This window comes from Bos indicus x Bos taurus, chromosome 28 (assembly GCF_003369695.1).
Source record: "Bos indicus x Bos taurus breed Angus x Brahman F1 hybrid chromosome 28, Bos_hybrid_MaternalHap_v2.0, whole genome shotgun sequence".
NCBI classification, from domain to species: Eukaryota; Metazoa; Chordata; class Mammalia; order Artiodactyla; family Bovidae; genus Bos; species Bos indicus x Bos taurus.
Window position 1 is genome coordinate 35812941 of NC_040103.1, and position 21084 is coordinate 35834024.

At 51.2% G+C, this 21084-nt stretch overlaps 1 protein-coding gene across 1 annotated transcript in view; it reads left to right on the forward strand.

Annotated features, from left to right (window-relative positions):
* The first annotated feature begins 56 nt into the window (after positions 1–56).
* Positions 57–21084, forward strand: part of TSPAN14 (tetraspanin 14) — a 57806-nt gene continuing 36778 nt past the window's right edge. The window contains exon 1 of the mRNA XM_027530496.1: positions 57–244. The gene's annotated coding sequence lies outside the window, so the exon portion shown is untranslated. The remainder of the gene's footprint in view (positions 245–21084) is intronic.

Sequence of the window (21084 nt, forward strand, 5' to 3'; positions counted from 1 at the left end):
GGGCTATAGGCGGGGGCCGGGCGCGGAGGGCGGCGCCGCGCCGGGAGGCCCAGGGAAGCGGCGCCCCTTTCTCAGCAGCCACCCGGCGCCGCGCCCCCGGCCCCGCCCTCCGCGCCCCGCCCCCGCGCTCGGACGGCCTGAGTCGCGCCCTACCGCCCCGCGCCGCCGAACTTGCTCTAACTTCCTTGGCCGAGCCCGGCCGCGTCGCTGCTGTCGCCGCCGCCGCCGCCGCCACCGCTCCCGGGTGAGTAGAGCGCGGAGCCCCCGCTGGAGCGTCGGGCCCTGCCCCGCTCATTGTCTGAAGCCGATCCCCCCCACTCCCCCCAGCGCCCTCTGGGGACAAGGACTGATCCCCTGGTCCAGGTTCGGTCCCTCCAGCGCCCTCGCTCCTGCCCCGGGGCGGCCCGGCGGCCAGCGCTGGCTTTGTCTGCTCAGATAGCCCGCGAGGGGCTGAGGCCTTGGCCCGGACCCCGCTGAGCCGAACTCGGGCGCCGAGCGGAGTGAGAGCCACAGCGGTCGACCCAGCTGGCGCTCGGGGTTCTGTCGCCCTCGCCCTGTCCGCATTCCCGGACGGGTGCCTGCTGGGGCCGGGCGTGGGTGGGAGCACTCGGGGAGGGAGGGATCAGATCGCCGTGGTCGTGGGCTCTGCTCCCCTCCCCAGCCGCGAGCCTTGGGATGGGCACTCCTTTCGGTTCCGCCACAGACCCTCGGCCGCCGGGAGCTCGGGCTAGAGGGTGGAGGGTGGCGCCGACCGGGGAGGGCGGTCCCCTCTCCTGCCCCCCAAGTGTGCTCCCAGTCGCCCACCCTGGCCCTAAGTCCCATTCTGCCCTTCACGGATTTGGGGCGGTCGGAGTTTGAGTAGGTGGTGATCCTGCTTCTCTGTGTTGGTCGTTTGGAGTTGTGCTTGGGAGCAAACCAACTCCTGATATAACTGGAACTTCGGTCGAGTTGGGTCTGTGGCTGTGGAGTTCGTTCGTCCCGGGCCACTGCTCCTGCCCGGTAGGGGTGATGGTATTGGTAGGTAGGGTGTGTGTGTGTATTTGTGTAGGGACTTGTGCATCAGGACCGCTGGGACACGAATCCGGGGGAACACGAAGTTGGTCTCTCGCTGGAAGCAGTCCGTGCTGTTGGGAGTCGTGGGGAAGCGGCTGGCCCCGGTGCTGGCCTGGCAGCTTGATCTGGCAGCAGTGTACCAGTTCGCAGGCTGTCCCTGGTGGTGGGGTCTAGGGGCATCAGGTCAACCTGGGCCCTGAGTGCAGGGCATTGCACTGGAGGCTGTGCAGCTGTGCTCTCTGAACCACAGTCAGCTCCATAGGATTCTTCCCCACTTCTGAGATGGGGGTTGCCCTCTGGTTGATAAAAGTGGGTGGAGCTGCTTGCTAAATCCTTCAGGGTAACCTTTCCCCTTCCCCTTGACCTCAAGGTACAGGAAGTTAGTGCCTGCAGAGTGCTTGGGTCACCCTTCCCTGGTGGTGAAGCGAAAGCTGGCGCCTCGGTCATCAAAGCACCCCAGCACCCCTACATCACCTCTATCGTTCAGTAAGCCCTGTGGAAGGCCGAGCGCCCTTGTTTCCAGGGATCCTTCAAGCACTCTCAGAATGAAACTCATACTCCTCCATGATGGCCCTACATGTCCTTCCAGCTCCTCTGCTATCTCCAAGCTTTGTCTTATCTTGAGGATCCATGATGTCTGGGGGTCAGGCCTTGGAAGCCCAGGCTACTAGATGGATTTCCCCTTCTGTCTTCCTGCATCCTCACATCTCTGAACTCCACTGCTTGAACCACTAAACATGGTCTTCAGTTCATTCAACAAAGCGTGGTTGAGAATCTGTGGGGTGCCAGGCATTGTTGCAAGCACTGTTCTAGGCTCACAGCTCCCTGATTGGCTGTCAGTTCTATGCGGTCTTAGAACCTGGGCTGGACATGTAGTAGATGCTCTGTAGTGTTTACTAAGCTGAACTCAGTCTCAGCTTAGCAGCACTGTTCAGGCACTGGAGTTCAAGCCCACTGGTGCATCCTGAGGTTTGTAGCTGCCTTTAGCAAGAAATTTGGAGAAGGAAATGGCAACCCACTCCAGTGTTCTCTCCTGGAGAATCCCAGGGACGGGAGAGCCTGGTGGGCTGCCGTCTATGGGGTCACACAGAGTCGGACATGACTGAAGTGACTTAGCAACAACTAGCAAGAAAGGGCAGGGAAAGGAAGGCCGCGGAAGGGTTGACTGCTTAGGAAAGTTCCATCCTTTGCCAGCTGGGTAGCTGTGCAAATCTCTGAGGCCGGGTGAGGGTGCCTCCCATCCCTCCCATCCTGCATTTGGGAGTGGGAGGACAGAAGGCATTCTCCCTGGGGGAGGGGAGGGAGCTCTGCCCCATGGGTCCTGGTGGCAGTGAAGTTTCCAGAGAGGCCAGGAAACTGGGAGTTCTAGAAGCTCTGGGTTGTGGAAGCATTTCCTGAGGCCCCACGCTAGGGTTACCTTGTGCTCAGGGATTTGACTTCAACTTTTACTGGGACAGAATTCAGCTTGGCAATGCTTACAAAGTGCCACTGTGCCAGTCCTGGGAAACCTTTGCCAGATTTAAAAACTGGAGGAGTTACGGACAAGCTTATAGCAATTACATGGAATGTTTAAATGTGTAGTAATTGTGTTTATTAAGACAGTGTTTATTGAGACATATCACATACTATTGAAGAAGCTTTGTGTGTGTTCATTTAATCCTTGAAAGAACACAGTGCAGTGGGTAATGTTAATGTCCCACTTTACAGATGGTGAAACCATGGCCCAGAGAGGTCACCGAGTGAGGTCTGAATGTGAACTGGGTTTTCTCATATCTAATTAGATAAATTATATAAAGCCTCCTCTCAGAAGTGATTCAAGTTGATTAGTACACTGAAGAGCCTGGCCCACAGAGGAGCTAGTAAATTCTTCAGTGCAGGTCCCCTCATATCCTCTGCTTCTGAAAGCATTTCATCTGTCTGGGCACAAAGCAGGTGTCTCTGAACCTCTGCTGGTTGACTGTCAGTGTAGCCTTTATCTCCCTAAGGCCAGGGAATGGGAAGACCAGCACTACCTTGCACAGAACACTGGGGAGTGAGTCATTGCCTGTAGCTGTCTAGATAGATCAGGGTTTGCCGTGGTAACAATCCTCAAATCTCAGAGGCCTGAAGCATTGAAGGATTATTTCTTACTCACACCACATCCATCGCATATCTGCTTTATGTTGTTCTCATCATGGGACCCATGCTGATTAATTGGAACGCTCCTAGTTACTTGCACCTGGAGACAGGGAGCACAGTGAATCTCACCCTGGCTCCTAAAGCTTCCACCTAGAAGTGGCGTTTCAGTAGCCAAAGCAGTCACATGGCCATACTTCCCTGCAGGGTGGGGAGCAAAAGAGGACTGGAAACATTTGGGAAACAGCACTGATGTCTGCCACCTGCCCAACACTGTGCTGTCCCTGTAACTTATTTCCAAGGTCTAGATCTGAGTGTTGTGTGTTTCTGTGCCACCAGGAACACCAATCATGAATTAGTCAAAGAAATGTCATTTAGGTTAGAGATGAATTGAGGTGTCACATTTGAAGGGCAGAGGTATGGTGAACAAAAATGCTTATTAGCATAGTAAGAGGTGGTCTGCAGAAGCAACTTGTTCCTCTGACCCTGGACAAGGTATTTTGAGTTCCTTGAGTTCTTCTTTTGCTTATTCATTTATTCAGTCATCAATTCGTGGGCCCAAGGACTGGTGCAGAGACCCTAGCCAGGGATTCTCATTAAGCACTTGTTTATCTCCTTGCCTGGCGCTCGGGGCTGTGAACTGGGTTCCAGGATCCCTGTTTCCTGCTGCTGGGTCCTGTGGCCTTTAAGGAGGGATGGTATTACCCATGGTATGGGAAGCAGGCTCCTGCTCCCTGTCTCTGCCCTGACACATCAATCCTTGGATTTCTTGTCTTCCTCATATTCTGTATGTGGCGAGTAGGGGCAGCCAACTTTCTTAGAAGCAGGAGCAGGCAGAAATACCCCATAGGCTTTGCTCTTCCCCTTCCACCAGTGAGATTCCGAGGCTGAGCTTGCAGGCCTTGGGGTGTGGAAAGGTAAAGTGGTGATGTTACCTGAAGGATGGAGCCACATGGAGATCAGGCTTGGATGTGGGGTTGGGGTGGTTCTCTGGCCTGTGAAGCGGGTGGAACCCCTTTGTTAATTGCATTTTCCCACCTGGGCCACCCTTGCAGGGTGTCTAAGAGCTGGCTACACTTTGCACCCTGCTTTTGTGCTTTGTCGCCTGCTTTGTCCCTGGTGACTTCCAGCAAGGCCAGGAAACCCTGGCGGAGGTGGTGAGACCTCAGGTTCTTCTGCTTGTGGTTAACTCACTATCTTTGGGCATCTTTCCTGCTTTTTCAGGGCTTCTGTTTTCCTATCAGGAATACAGGGAGAGGTAATGGTGATCTACAGCAATGGTCTCGATTTTGGCTGGTCATCAGAGTGCTCAGGGGACTACATACACCAGTTTTTTGAAAGTCTTTGGTCTAAGTGAATGCCAGCATTCCTGGTTTGTCTTATCTTCATTATAACAATGGGGGTAATTCATAATGTGTCAACATCTGTTTTCTCCTTTAACAGCGTGTTTTTTTTGGTTCAGACAGAAAAGTGGTGTGTTGGACTAGTAGAGGGTCTGGCCTGGCCAGTGGGAAACAGTGCCTTTGCTGGTTGAATGTACCAGTGAAGAATGTTGTCCGTCACACAGAGTGGACAGTGATGAGGCCAGCTTTTGAGCTGTACCTACTTTGTCGCTGAGTGATCTAGACAAGCCTTTGAATTTTCTTTCTCCCTTTCTTGAACTTGGTGTTTTCATTTGTAAAATGAGAAGAATCCGCCCTCCCTGTTCGTGGTGGAGTTACTGCGAAGCATACACACTTGGGGTTTGCGATGCAGTATGTGCAGCTCTTGAGTTAGGCTGATATACTCTGCTTTGGGACTGCTGCCATGACTCTGATGGCTCCCAGCAAAGTGCTCACCAGCTGCGGGTTCTGGGAACCCCACTTCCTCCATTCTTGGGCCTGGTGGGGGCTGGGCGGGGCTGGGCAGGGCTGTGGTTTTCTTTTAGGAGGCAGCAGGCCTGGTAATCTGAGATACGGTGGGCCTGGGCAGGCTTCTGGAGGTCTGTTCTGTCTCCCTCACTCCAGAGAGAAGTTCCTGGAGCCCTGGTGTCCATCAGCTGGACAGCTGGAGGGACCGGCCTCTCCCTTCTCGGGCTCTGTCCGCCTGTGTTTAGTGGCTGTGAGCTGTGGTGGTGGGGCCTTTGGGATCCTAGTCAGAGGTGCATTCCTGGTGCTGCCTCTGTGTCCCCCTGGAATTTAGGAGAGCTGAGGCCAGGCTTTCCTGTATAGGTAAGGTTTGGGGAGAAGCCACGCTTTGGGACTGAGTAAGGGTTGACTCCGAGAAAAGGGTTGATGAACCTCCCCCTTCTCTGGCTTTTCCCTGTCTACCTGTACTAATCACTGGGGCCTGTGCCAGTCTATTTTGCAGGGCCCAAAAAGTTAAAAAAAAAAAAAAAGCTTGGAGGAATGTGTAGTCCTGATACTCAGGAGAGGGGCCCTCAAACAGCAGTTGGAATTACAAGAGTGTTTCCTGAATCTCTTCAATCCATACCCTGAGGTCCGAGTGGTGAGCCTGGGAGGGCCGAGGGTAGCAGCGTATCCCTGGACACAGTCCTAAGTCAGGGTCTGCAATTATGCATCAGAAGCCCCCCAGGGCACCGTGGGAAACTCAGGCTTATTGGAAAGTGGCAGGTGGGAATAAGGAATATGATCGCCCCAGCTTCAGATTTGGTCTCCCCTGGAGGGGCAACTGGGCCCCACACACCCTGCTCAAGTTCAGGCCATGGTGTGACTTTCCGCTTTCGGTGTGTTTTGATGCCCAGTCTGGAGAGCCCATTCAAGCTGTGCTCAGGACTAGCTCTTTCCACGCCTCCCGGCTGCAGCCACCAGCTGCTCCAATGAAAGGCTCCGATTGCCCACTTGAGTGACCATTGCTGCGAAGAGACTCTGTTTCCTCTCCAGGTGACTTCCCTGATGTCTGGCTACTCTGTAGCTGGTTTCAGCCCTTTACTTCTGGGCCAGGCAGACAGCATCTGTCCCTGGGGATTCTTGGGGGAGGCCAGCGTCCAGCCTGAAATGCCAGCCCCAGTTGTTCTCACAATCCAGGTCCAGGAAGACTTAGAGCTCCATATTGTTAAAGGAAAAAATATATATATATTATTCTGACACTTGTGAACACAGTAAGGTAGACTTTCTTCAGGACTGTCATGATAGGTGTAAAGACTATAACAATGGAGCTTTGCAGTAAGGGAGAGAGATTGGGCTCACCCCCAAATATTACAGGGAAAAGTGGGAATTTACAGCCAGGGAACAGAGTAGGGGGAGGGGTGGATGGATGGAGAATTTATGAGAGGGTAGGGTAGTTCTTTGTTAACAGACCTAACAGAATTCTTGCTGAAGTCAGGCTAGGGTGATCAGATAACGTGGGGGATGCTGCACTAGGAGGGTGAGGATTTGGTCAGACGTGCAAGGTGACCAGCAGTGGAGGGGTGGGGGATCCTGGCTAAACTGCCTTAGCGGGACTCTTGCTAAAACTGGAATCTAACAGGACAGAGACAGAAGGGGCAGAGGGCTCAGAGGAGCCTGACTGGCTCGGTCAAAGAAACTGTCAGTGTATGAGGCTAGCTCAGCCTTTGTTCGGTCTTGCCCACGCTTCTCGCATTGGCCTGAGCTCATCACTACTCACGCTTGTCACTCAAGGGTGGTACCCTCTTTGTGGGCATCACTCTCTTGTTTCCAGAAACCCTAGTCCTTTTCTTTTCAGCATTTACTGGCTCCTTGGCCCCTGGCTCCCTCACAATTGGCCCCTTGACCACCTTCTGCACCCAGGAAACAGACTTGGGTGAACCCTCGGCCTTGGTTCCCTGGGGCCCACCAGTGCTGGCTGCCCTTGTTGCCAGATGTGTTGGGAGCCAGATAACAGCCTTTTGACTCTGGACAACCCTCCCTACTTGACCCTCTTTCCTCGGCCTCTCTACCTTGTGTTTCCTGTTCTCCGCATTCTGGGCAAACCAGTCCGACAACTTTATGGATCTGTTTCTCTCCCACAGGCCTTGGATACAACTAAACTGCCTGACCTGGGCCAAGGGAGGTACAGTGGGTGACTCTCCCCTCCCCACCCTGCTCCACTGCTGCAGCTCCAGGGCCTTCTGGCCGGATCCCCCCCTACCCCCAACTGCTTCCTTCCGCTGTCTGTGGCCTTCCCATCCTCCTGGTTCTCTCTGACCTTCTTGTCTGTTTGCTCACACCTGCACAGATGACCCTGTTGGGTGTGTCTGCTACTCTTGGAGGTGTTCGCGTCTCAGTAGCCAGCTTTTTAGGAACGACGCCACCCGCTGTTGTGAGGAAAAAAAGGGAGTGTGGAGAAGACCTGCTGGCTGCGGGGCTCGGAGCCTTCTCCACTTCCTGAAGGCTGGCTTCCACCCCAGCAGGGGAACAGTGGCCCTGTGCACCCATCCTGCCTCTGCTGTCATCGTCTCCTTTGTCCTCGTTGTTTCCTGTGAAATACAAGTAATGATATAAACAAGGGGCCTGTCAACAACAAAAGAGCCAGGAGTTGCCTTGAGGTATTCATTCCCAAGGGAGTAGGGCGGAGCCAGTGGCGTGAACCCTGGTGCAGGGGTGTGGTGTGCAGATCTCTCTGGGGCTCCTCTGGGCTGGGGAGTCCTGATGCTCTCTCTGTGGGAAGACAGATGTGGGGAGGGGCAAGGGGGGAGGTGCCAGCTGGGATGCTGTAGGATTCAGTGTGTTGAGCATCAGTGCCTACCTGGGTGTGGGAGCCCTGCCCATTCATGCAGAAAGACTGTGGGAGAGGCCAGCCTTGGTCTGATGGACCACAGCTCCTGAGGGTCCACTGAAGGGCCAGGAACTTGTTTCCAGTAGCTGAGGTCAGAAGGCTCTGGCTGCCTGCGTGATTCTGCTTGTCATGAAGTCTCATTTGTACTCCTTTATTTCCAGCCTCCTTGTTGAACATTGAACACTCATCAGAAAGCCTCTTACAGAGTAGGGGAGCAAAACTTACACCTCCCCCATTTCTAGCCACCTTTCTCTGTGGCCTGGGCACTCTGCAAGTCCTTAGGGGATCTTTGTGGTGGGCTGGGGGTGGGGCAGGGGACCTCTGCTAGGTAGGAGACAGCTCCATCCAGGAAGCACTCACTCCCTGCCTTCCAAGTGGCCTCACTCCAATGGTCTGGCCCATCCTGGTTCTAATAGGCATTGTGTCATACCCCTCAGAAGCCAGAGAGAGACTGAGATTAGTTATTCTGTTGTCCCTTAGGGGGAAAATCACTCGGAGGAAATACATCAGTGCTTCTGAGTGCAGAGTATTTATTGATGTGTCAGTTAAAGTAGGCTTTTAAACAACATGTATGTATCCCTTTAGTAAGGAGGAAGCATGCACACCGATCTCGCAGCTCCATTTTGCAGCTTGCATTTCCTGAAAGGTGCAGGGAGTTTAGTGGTTAAGGGATTGGAGTTTAGAGCTGGGATTTTGGAAAAACTGTTTTTAGCCTGTCCTTGGAGTTGGGCCAGGCCTAGAAATCTGTTGAAATAGCTTTCTTCAGCTGCTAAAATTGGGATGGGTTCATAACATGAGGACCTTGAGCCTCACTGATGATTGGGGAGGGCCCTGAGAAGGGTCTCTGCCTAGGCCTGGGATGCCTGTGACTCAGCGCCCCCTGATCCTGGGGGTCTTACAGTCTCATCACAGATGGAGTGGACCTGGCTACAGATGGTCCTCTGTATGGAATAACTTAGGTTTCCTTTCTGCCTTGGTCAGAATCCGCTCTTGGTCTTCCTAGGAAAACTTTCTGTTTTGGGACCTGGGGAGGACTTGTGAGCCGGGAGCTCTATGAGTTGGTATGTCTGTCTTTATTTCAAAGACCGGCACCCCCCCACCCCACCCCCACCCCTTGCCGCTTCTTATTCTAGGGAACCGCCTGCAGAGAGCTACAAGCCAAATTTTTTGTGCTATAAATGAGGGGTTTTAAATGTCAATTCAGTTTTAACTTTTTTCATTTTTAAAACTACATGTTTTATTTTTAAAAATACATATTTATTTCAAAGATCTGATATGTAGTGAAAATTAGTATTTCCACCCCTGGCTCCTTCACTTCTGCTCCCCTGAGGCCACATAACCATCACCAGATGTTGGGTGCCTAGTGAAGCGTGTCTGTCCTCTTGTTTGTCCCCATGCCGTACACACCTAACGGTGTTCTGATTTCTACCCTCAAGTGTATCTTGGGATTGTTCGATTTCAGCACATGTAGTTCAGGCCATTCTTTCTAACAGTGGCATGGTATTCCTCTGTGTGGTCAATCATGGTTCACTTTATCAGCCCCCTATGGATGGACATTGAGGTTGCTCTCAGTGTTCAGCTGCTACAAGCCAAGCAGCAAGGAATGCCTTGCATGTACACGCTCAGAGGTCTGTTGTAGAGATGGTTAGATGGGGAATCCAGGTGTGGGGTGCTTGACCAGAAAAGAAACATGCTGTTTTGATTCCAAGAGGGAGAATGAACGTTTCTGAGTTTTCCTTGTGGAAGGATCTTGTGTTTATGCCGTCATACCCTCGAGCTGGAGGGGCCATGGTGCTGGCTCGTTCCCATGTGGTCTGAGCATTTCAGCTCAGGTCATCCTGCCTCTGGAGCACCTGGTGTTTGTAGCCTTTGGCTGTGCCCCGTGGGCCGTGCAGCCTGTGCACCCAAAAGTGTGATTATAAGAGTGTGAAGAGGCAGGCAGAGCCGGGGAGGGTCTGGGGAGGCCAGGCGTGGGGAACTTCTCATACGTGGGCTTGAGTGACTCTAGGAGTTTGCAGGAATTGAGCTGGGTATGAAACCTGGAGTCTTGGAGAAACAAACAAGGAACTGGGGATCAGTTTTTAGAAGAAAAGATCCTCCTTGGGTTTCAGGGGTTGGTGTGAGGCCTCTTGTCCAGGTCTCACTAGACCATCCACCGCCCTGAGATCCCCCATCTCCTAGCTGCCCAGCAGCCCTGCCTGGCTTTGTGCAACTTCAGGCTGCTCTGGAGAAGACTGCCCCCTTGTGATTTTAAAAGCCTGTCTAGACGGCACCTGGTGTAAATAATAGATGAGTTTTTCTGTTTTGAGCAGGCAGCCTCCTTGAAGAGCAGATGCAGGGGGTGAGGGCAGGTGAGGTTTTCTTACTGGGGTGGGTTTGAGGGTTCGTGTCTACTGGGAATCCTTCTGGGGGTCCTGGGAGTGCTCTGGCAGTTTCTTCACCCCTGTGGCCACCATGTGCCCCTGAAATGACCATAATATTCCCCTGTCTGGCTCTGGCGACCTCATGCCTAGACAGGGCAGGGCAAGAAGGGAGGAGATTTTAGGACTGGCTGGCAGATAGCTCCCCTAAAAAACAATGTGCTTGGTATGACCCTGCCCTGGTGAGTCTGAGGCCCACATCTCTGCCCTCTCTTTCCCACCATTGCCCTTACATGCTGCCCCGTGAGAAGTCCACAGCTTCCCATGCCCACAGCTCTATTGTATGGGGCCTGGAGCTTGGCGGCATACAAGTTTCTATTGTGGCAGGGTGGCAGCTAGGGCTGACCTGTGGGGCTGAGGAGGTGGGGCCTAGGGACTGACAGTGGAGCTATTCATGGGCTCTGCCCCATTTCCTGCTGCCTCCCATTGTGGACAATTTTGGGGGGAGGGGAGGGGAGGAGGAGAGGGGGTGGCCAGTGCAGCTATTGTTCCTGGCAGTGGGAGCCCATTATGCTTAATAGAAGTCCTTTGATGAACAGATCTTAGCCACTCCAGGGCCCCTGTCCTGTTCTCTGACGTTGGGTGAGCTGCCTAGCCCGACCCTGCCCTCTGTCAGCACTCCCCATCGCAGGAAGTCTGGAAGGATCCTGCCCTTTGGGTACTTCTGTCAAGACTCCCCTTCCTCCCTCTCAAGTCCCCAGGTTCTGCCTGGAACCTCCCTGGGTATGAGCACTGAGCAACTGGGCAAGGAGTAGGGATGCCCAGCCACCTGCCCACTGCCTCTGGGAGTGGGTTTCTGCCTGAGCTCTCTCGGCCCAGCTGCATCCTTGGGTGGGGGCCAGGCGTGTGCCTGGGCAGCTGTCAGTCTTGAGGCCCCCACTTTCCTTTGTACTTCAGCGCCCTGTGTCCCTGTGCCTCACTGGAGTACTCAGCTGCAGAAAAGCCTGCTTGCTGGTCGGCCGGCCTGCAGCCTCCTCGCGCTGCCTGAGCCACAGCCATTTTTCTTTGTTCTGCCATCTCTGGGCTCTTGAATCTCAGGCAGGCGGTGGCAGGCTGGGCAGGCAGCAGGCAGCAGGCACACAGCACCAGCGGAAGCCCTTATGACATGAATCTTCCTACTGAGCCGATGCTATGCGGTCTGCTTGCTGTACCGTCACTTCCCCCAGCTGTACCTCCGGCTCCCCAGTGGTGCTGAGATTTCTCTTTGTTTAAAGAGGGTCTTGCCATCTTATTGGATCACAGTGCTGCTGGTTTGTACAGTGGGGACAGAGAAAGGGCTCGCCTGCTCGTGCCACTGAAGATGTGTAAGAGAGGGGAAGGACTGAATTCATGGATGCCTTTGGGAGCACCGTCCTTCTGGTCTTTGGCAGAAAAAGCCACTCCCAAGTGCAAAATGTGATCTTCCTTTACCTCCTGGTCCTTCTCCATGAAAGAGTCATATCAGGACAAACTCTTAGCATTTAGTGGCAGGGGTAGTTGAGAAAACAGTGATTTTTGTTTTTCGGGGTTTTTTTTTTTCTTTTGAAGGGTCTCTATGGTTGTGGTATTCAGTATTCTTGCCTGGAAAATTTCACGGACAGAGGAGCCTGGTGGGGGCCGCAAGAGTTGGACATGACATAGTGTGCACGCGCCCCCCCAACACACACAGCATGCGCCACCCACACCCCCAACACACACACCCATCATCCCCGGCCCCTTTGCATCTGAATGTCTCTCATCCTCAGTTTTTGGTGGGCAAATTGAGCTTCCTCCTGGGGAGTCTGATTTTACCCAGTGTCAGGTCACAGCCTAAGCTGAGGGTTACTCTTTCTGAAAGTGTGCCCACCCCAGCTCACAAATCTCCAACTTTCTTAACTGCAGTCTGTAATTGTCTCCCTGCCTTTGACATAGAGTTGTTTGATATGAGAACTCCTGAGCTCTCACTACTTTCTGTATTTATCATTTTATCTTTCCAAAACCCATCCATCTTGAGATCAGCCTGGCTGTCTTATCTGACTCTTATCAGCCAGCCTCCTAAATTAGGAAGCAGGTCCCAGGCCTGGACAGGGTTGCCCCCTTGGAGTGCCCTTATTGCAGCAAACGTTGAACCAGACTCAGTAAAAAGAGCTAGGTTCGCTGTCATAAATGTTGAAACACAGATGCACCTTTTAGGGTTTTTTGTTTGTTGTTGTTCTGTCGCTAAGTTATGTCCAACTATTTTATGACCCTGTGGACTGTAGCCCACAGGTCTCCTCTGACCATGGAATTCTCCAGGCAAGAATACTGGAGTGGGTTGCCTTTTGCTTCTCCAGTGGATCTTCCCAAACCAGGAATCAACCCCTTGTCTCCTGCATCGGCGGGTGGATTCTTTACCACTAAGCCGTCAGGGAAGCCCAGTTTTTAGGGTAGTTGGGCCCAAACGAGGGTGGGAAAAGCGTGATTGAGGCAGCATGCTGCTCTGGAAAAGCACAGGGAGGTAAGGCGAAGCGTTGGGTCCCAGCTGTGCCGCTGGCCTTCCGGGTGACCTTGGTCACTCATTTCCATGGGCGTAGGTCTCTGGAAGATGGAAAGGTTGCTCAGATGAACTTTGGTTGTTTTTGAGCCGGGACTTTTTGAGTTCTATGAAACTAAGTCCAAAATGCTTGTTCACTACACAGATCCCCTCTCGCCAACTCTGGGTACGTTTTTGGGAGAAATGTCATTGGACGGGGTTAATGGGGCATCTCTTCCCATGGTTTTTTTCCCCTCATGTTCTTGAGGGACTGGCAGTGGTGATGATAACCTCCCCAGATGTCTGTGGTTTTCACAGGGAAACCCACCCACCAGGAGCCAAAAGCACACAGCAGCCCTCAGGGGCTGAGTGTGACATTGGGAGCCCACTCAGACAGACAGACAGTCTGCCTTAGACAGTAGCACTGGCCCTTATACACTCCCTCTCTGGCAAACCTGGGAGGAGGCAGTGAAGGCTGTTATTTATGTCCTGCCAAAATGAGGCCGGGCTGTTAAAAGTAGAAATAAAACTTACAAGACGGAGATACCCTCTGTATTTAAATATCCTCTTAGTTCTGGGAGGTGGGAGTGGGAGTTAGGGGAATTGGGGGTATGAGGCTGAGGTTACATTTTGTCTCTATTTTGTTAAAAATTCCAGGAGGCAAAATGGGTTTCTGGCTCTTTATCTGCCTTTCCCCACCCAACCTCTACCCCCTGGGGGACCTCCTGTGTCCCTTGGCTTTCCTGCCTTTGTCTGCTGGGCTAGGATTGGCCTCCTCGTCACAGCTCTGGCCTTTGTGCTTCCGCCCTGCCCTGCCCTGCCCTGCCTCACGGGAGGCCTGTGCTCTTGGAAGACATCCAAGGGGCAGGGAGCCCAGCTTTGATAAACATTTGGTTAGAGTAGCTTCCACAGCTGTGAAATGGGAATAAAAATAACCTGTGAGGATGCACTAAAATACCAAACAAATTCCACAGTTAAAGCATCCCTCCAAGAAAGCTGATGACATCCCTGGTTAAGAGGGGTGAGCTTTCCCTGTCACTTGCCCTAAAGGGCCTTTCGCTCCATCAGTGCTGTTGCTTCTCACTCGAGGCCTCTTACACCCTCACTGTGGAGAGTACTGCCCGCAGGCCTGTCAGCGGGCCGGGCTGCCAACACCTGGGAGCCTGTTGCCCTGCAGACTCACCCCACAGCAGCTGAGGCAAAATCTGCATTTAACAAGATTCCCGGGTGATTTGCATGCACTTTCAAGTTTGAGAGGCTCTGTCTCAGACACCTCCGTCCTGCCCTGCCCCACCTTCAAGACTGTTTTCTCTCTTTTGTGGTTTAGTTGTCTGCACCCTCCTTCCCTGCTTAAAGTTGCCTACTTTAAAGGGGTCTGGCTCCGTCTCTGGGACACGAAGATTGCACAGGTAGCCCTGGGCACTGGGGGTGTCTGGGAGGTGGGTCTGGGAACCATGGAAGCCGCCTGAGCTGGCAGCTGCGGGTGCCTCCTCCAAGCCTGTCCTCAAGGTCAACTCTGGGGCACCGGGCCGAGGAGGTAATTGGAGCCCTCCTTTGTGAAAGGGGGCTAAGAGCCTCCCTGGGCCATCTGCTGCCACCTACCCCACCGCATCCGTCCCAGCTGGGCGACATGGCGATCAGAATCAGGTTGTAAATGTTGTTTGCTTTTTGTAGACACACGAAGCATTCTATAAAAAGGTTTTTGGTATATGTTGAAGTTCAAATAAATAGTCCAGAAAACGGACTGTAAATTTATTTTTTGTAGTATTTTTTAGCGGGAAAAATGTTTGAAATGATTTTCCCGATTTCGCTAAGATGGTCTGCCCTCCCCCTGCCTTCAGGTAGAGGTGGGTGGAGGGCCTGTGGGGGTGAGTGTGGGGCCCCAAGCCTGGGGATGCCCCTGGCTGTCTGGAACTGTTTTAGGTACTAAGCTTCTAATCTCTTTGCAGATTTTTCTCAGCTTTTTTCATTAGAGTCCCATCACTGATTTGTGTTTTTTAAAAAAACATCTGCTTCTTCCTTCCCCTCCCTGCTTGTTCCTCTTCTCTCCTACATTTCAGCGCATTTCATTTTACTTATTTTTCTCCAGCAGGCTTCACCTTTTATAGCTTGTTGGGAAAATTTGCTTTCTTCCCTCTGTGAGACTGACCCCAGGCTGTTTGCCTTGCTCAGAGGCCAGGAGCCAGGCTCTGCCCTGGCTTGGTGAGTCCTGTCCGCCCTGGGCAGGATTAGGGGGTGGCCCTCCAGTGCTGACTTCGGGAGTCAACTGGGTTGGTTGGTTGGTTGGTTGTCTTAAAAAGTATATTGCAGTGAACTGTGCAATTTTGGATACAAGGATTTTGAACATCTTAGAGCCACAGTCTTTATGTCTTTCAGGCATGAAGAAATGGAAGAAAAGGTGTTTAATTCTAAGTTTTATATAGTTTGTGTTGCGGGGGAGAGGGTGGGATATCTCTGCAAAGAGAACGTTTCCCACCCACGTTAGACACTCAGGTCACATCCTCGCACTGAGTTGGAGCAGCTCCCCTAAAGGCTGCCCAGGACTCAGTTATTGGAGCAGAATTTATTTCTGCCCGAGAGCAGGCCCACTCGTCACTCAGTACGTCCGTGGCTGTTAGGAGCGTCCCATTCCCCAGCTGTGTTGGTTCTGCTGGGGCAGCCGGCCCGATGGCGCCTTGGTGCCATCCACAGGGCCTGACCCAGAGCTTTGTTGAGACTCCTGGCTGCCACCATGCCGGCTTGTAGTGGTTAAAGCTGCTGCTCTAGGGAACATTTCCTGACCAGCTTCCCGCCTCCTCCTTCCTTCCTGGGCCTCATCCTGCCCTCCTGCGCCTGCCTGACAGCATTTAGCAGAGGGAAGCGTGTCCTGAGCCCCTCCCGTGAGGTGCAGGGCTCACTCGAGTTCTTGGTCTCCACAGCCCCACTCTAGGTGCCTGGCAACAGCAGCAGCAGCCAGGACGTGTAGAAACAGGTCCCGAGGTGTTCGTCTCCCACAATAAAAGCCTTTCCTCCCAGGGACTCGCAGAGCGAGTTAGTACACTGATAGGTTGCTGGACTCTTGGCTTCATTCATTCGTGCTGTGGCCTTGCCTCAAGCCATTTGTGGAGAAGCTCAGGGTGGACAGAAGGCCCAGTCCTCTGGGTCCTGAGGTCCAGAGGTCCCAGCATGCAGGGTTCATGGGTTCTTGTCCATGTTGGAGATGTTGCCATAAACTGGGCCCAGAAACCGCATCTCGTGCGCGTCTGCTTCTGAATGCGGACATTTCATGTGCACATTGGGCTTTCAGAAACAGGCCTGCTGTGATCATCTGGGCTCAGGCTCCCCCTCTGCATTTAAACAGGCGGTTTCACATTCAGCGGCAGAGGGAAGGCCCCTGGAGGCCAGGCCGGTGCCAGGCCTGCTTCCGCAGTGCTTTGAGAGGTGGAGCGGCAGCCGCTGCAGGTGGCCCGGCCCTCACCTGTGTGGGCAGGCAGGTGAGGCATGACTTGCCTGATGTATCATTTTCAAGATCTCTGTTTGGGCCCCAGGATTGTCTGTTGCCCCAGAGTTTTCTTCTCTTCATTTCTTTTTTTAAAGAAAAATGGCCACAACTTCTTACATTTTACTTGAGGTGAGTTACTTTTGTAAACTCTTCATTTGTTTTGTTTGTTTTTTGATCATTCCTCAAGATAGGACTCAGGTTATGCATTTTCGCCGGGAACACCACAGAAATGACATGTCCTTGGTGCATCCCGGCAGGAGGGACAGCCGTTGGCTTGACTCATTGCTGGTGATGACAGTGGTGGTCACTCGGTTAAAGGTGATATCTGTAAGGTTTCTCCATTGCTGAGTTACTATCATGCTCTTTGTAATTAATAAGTGTTCTATGGGGAGATACTTTGAGACCATGTAAACATGCTGTCTCTAATCAAACTTTCGTTGACTAGTTTTAGAGCCTGTTATGGTCTAAAGGTCTTTGTGTGTTCCCGCATTCACATATTGAAATTCTGTCTGGTGCCTGGCTTGATGATGTTAGGACTTTGGGAGGAACTTAGGTCATGGGGGTGGAGTCCTCAAGAACAGGATTGGTGCCCTTACAAGAGACCCCTCAGAGCTCCCTTGCTGCTCCACCATGTGAGGACACAGTGAAGAGGTGCCAGCTTTGAACCAGGATGAGGCTTGAACCCCACTTTGTTGGTGTCTTAATCTTAGACTTCCTAGCCTTCAGAACTATGAGGAATAAACTTCTGTACTTTAGAAATTGCCTGGTCTGTCAGTTTGGTCCAGTCTGGTGTTTTGTTATAATAGCCAGAACAGACTTAACCCATTATCAGTTATTTCTGTCATACTAGAATTCTCCAACCTAGAATTCTATGGTTACTGAATGCTGATGATTTAATTACATAAATTTTTACATTTATCCTTCTGCTGTAAAGAACTTTCCCTTCTCTTCCATTTATATATTATTTATCCATTTATATGTATTAGAATGGAGTCATGGGTTATTTATTCAGTGAGTTAAAATGCATCAGTATTATTTATTTTGGTGCACACATAGTTCCAGATTGGGCCAGTGGGGGGGTCCCTTCAAACTGTCTGCTGTGAAGGACAGCTCTTAAAAATGTGGCTTTCCAGGTCTGTCACATTCACTACTGAACGAGTCTCCATGTGCAGTTTGGAAAAAGCTCCTTGAGTGATTCCCCTGATTCCTGAATTTGGGATCAGCTGGGCCAGACCCATCATTTTCAAGCATGTATGTCATAGAGCCTCCCCTTCCCCCTAGCCACTTGAAGAGAACTGCTCTGCACACCTCATGCTGGGTTTCTGGGTCAGAGTCTCTTTGTACAAAAGCTCCTGTAGCTTAAAAAGTAATAAAAATAGTAAGTTTGAAAATCGCTGGATTAGGTGACCTCCATTCGAGGCCCAGCATGTCTCCCACTGAGCCCTCGCCTCACTGCTTCCTCCTCTGCCCCACGTCCCTCCCTCCCTTGGCTTCTTTCCTGGTGTCAGCACTGAGGGAGACAGATATCTCCTCCCCAGATTAGCGAGGGGCCCCTTGGTGCTTCTCAGACTCAGCAGGTCTGGGGGTTGTGGGGTTTTGGTGGTGGAAGCTCATAATGCTGTGTTGGTTAAAAACAGTTTCAGACAGGAAGCCAAGCTCTTAGAATCCCAGGCCCATTGGAGAGCCCGATGGGGCTCAGAGCTGGTAGCCCAGGTGTTCCTGGACTTCCACCTGGAGGCCTTCCCAGGTCGGGCAGTCAAGGGCCTGAGAGTCTCTGAACTCTGGGAACCTCCCTTCCCCCACACCTGTGTGGCAGGGCTTGTCACCCGGTGATGAGGGACGGTGAGGGGCCCAGCCTAACTCCTGGCTGAGTTTGTAGTGTTTTCCCAGGGTGAAGAGGCAAACTTCTGGACTCCTGCGGTAGTTGCTGCCACCCTGTCCATTTTTGCACTGTTTGTGGCAGACCCTGAGTACGGAGAGTTGGTCCTAAGGGGTATGGGTTAGAGTAGGACTTAGACGCTTCTGGCTCTGAGGGTGAGTCGGAACCGAGTGGGGAGCCTGTGGACTTGAGGCCCTCTTTCCCCTCTGAGTGATAGTGCCCCTAGGCTGAGGTATGATATGATATCCTTCCTGTATGTGAGATTCCCTTGGGCAGTGAGGCAGCCTACTGCCCTGCCTTACGACCATCTCATTTACCCATTTCCCTTGAAAGTCGCCTGTCTCTTCCTAGACTTCTCCCCTTGGGCCTCCCTGTTCCATTGGCCTGTGAATGGTCCCCAGCACACAGTGGGCTCTGAGGACCTGGAGAGTCGAAGGCCTGTGGTGCGCTGTTTGGAGGTGCAGCAGGGCCCCCAACTCTGTTGGGAATATGGCTGCCATTCCTGGGGATTGGCTTGTGGGCAGATACAAGTACTGGAAGCCTCAGAGGTCAGGTGGAAAGGTTGAATCTTGGTCAATGGCCAGGTCTGGAGAATGAGGTAGGGAGGAGCCAGCAGAATAACTTGGTAGAGTTTTAGCTTGGGATATGGGTGGATAGTGTTGTCAGGTCAGCACAGTTCCACTGGGTTCTTTGCCTGGGGCTGTCACATGGCCCAAATCAAAGGGTTGGCAGGGCTATATTCATTTCTGGAGGATTTGGGGCAGAATTTAGTTCCTTGTTGTTTGTTTTAGTACTGAGGCCCTGTTTCCTTGCTAACCGTCAGCCAGGGTTCCCCTGAACTGCTGAAACTTCTCTCTGCTCTTTGCAGGTAGCTCCTCTGTCTTAGATCCAGCAACAATGCATTGCATCCTCATACTTGGAATATGACTACTTCTGCCCTCAGCTGGGAGAAAGCTCTGCTTTTAAGGGCTCATCTAATTACATTGGACCCACTCAGATAGTTTCCCTATTTTAAGTAAATTGATTATTCATCTTGATTACATCCGCAAAATCTCATTTGTCCTTTTATATGGTTATAAATTATACTTCCTGTTTTTCCTTTTTTTTTTACTTTGCTCAGTAAAAAGATGGCAACTAAAATATTTCTGAAGTCTTCCCAGAGATCTGTGGATTTAGTGAACACACCTAATTTTACTTTATTCTAAAACCCCACAGAAGTTAAGATAAAGGGAATTTTAAAAAATGAATCACTCTACAAGGACATGGAGAATGGCAAAGGAAGCAAAAGCAAGAAAAAATGTTCAAATCAGAAATTAGATGGGTGAGTGACCCACTTTGAAATGTAGGAGTTGGTGTCACCATATTATTTTAGGGGGGTTGGAGGGGAGGAGCCTCAGAGCTGGCTGAATATAAGAACTGTTTGAAGGCAGTTCATGTGGTTAAACGCCTTTCTTGTCTCCATGGTGCTTGGTGACTGCATTTTCCCTTTAGTGGGACATTGGAGATTCCTTGTACTAAAGGAAAAACCAAGGGCCTGGGAGATTCCAGTTGTTCTTAGTAAAGCCTTCTATCCCACTTGGCTTCTAGAACTCTGACAGCCAGCCCCTTACCTTCCAAGCAGGAGATTAAGAGACCTCACTGAGGAACCTGGCTGACCTAAAGATGTCGACAACAGGGACTTAGAGCAGATGGGCCAGCCAGATCGCCCTGCACAGAAACTCACCTACCTGCCCAGGGACTCAGTGCTTCTAGTCAATTCTTAGGCATTTACTTCTAGTCATGAGGATTACTAATGATTGCTAATACCTGAAGAAAGCACCTAATGTGAAAGGAAGCAAAACAAATGGGGCAGGGGGAGCAACTTGAAATAAATATTCTACTTGGAGAATATTTTGAAAAAAATTAGACATTTTCTCAGAGAGATAAGAGAAGTACCCATGAAATAGGAATAGGATACTATACAAAAGGAACATTTAGGGAACAAACAAAAAAATTAAAATTTTAAAAGAATAAGGGCAGAGCAAAAATATCAAACCATTAGAATAATTATAAATTTGAAAGAGTTTTCTGGAAAATAGACAAGAAAGATGAAGAGGAGGTGGATAATAGAGCAGAAGAGGTAAGATGTTTGAAGAATCAGCTCAGGTTCCCATATCTATTAATAGGAGTGGCAGAGAAAAATGCAAGTGGGAAAATCACCCAGAAAAAAGTTTCCTAGAAGGATATAGGTTTCCATATCAGATGGACTCATCAAATGTTGAGCTGAGAGAATGAAGATAGGCCAGTACCCTGATCAGTTAGACCAGTACCTTGAAATGTCAGTGTTCTGGGAAGAAAAGGATGATCTTACAAGTTTACAGAGAGAAAGAAATAGGTTAAGTACAAAATCAGGAATCTGAGTGGCTTCAGACCTCCCATTACCCTGGAATGAAGATGATGTTAGGGCACTGCCTTTAGTGTTCTCAGTAGAAATGGCTCCCAACCTAGAATTCTATACACAGCCAAACTTATTCACAAATGAAGGTAAAGTAAAGATGTTTTCAGACATACAGGGTCTGAAAAATTTTCTTCTTGCCCTGAAGATTTCTTCCCCAAAGATGAGCAAAGACTGGCTCTTTCATAGGCTGTATCCCAAATGAGGCCGAGGGAGTTCTTCTGGGCACCAGTCCAGATTAAAGTAGCTCAGAAGGTTCCAGGAGAAATTTCTTCTGGAAGAAGAACTAGAAATAGAACATCTGATGTGAGTGAACTTATTGAGAGGAGATTTGGACAACTGACATTGAATTGGGGGTTGAATATTAATAAATTCATAGAAAATTAAACAGAAAAAATGAGAATTATTGACTCCAGAGAACAAAAAAGTTGTCTAGGAAAAGTAATCATGGCTTACATGGCTCGCTGTGATGACTCACGTGGTCCTAATAATGTAGACTCTGAAAATTAGTGTCGC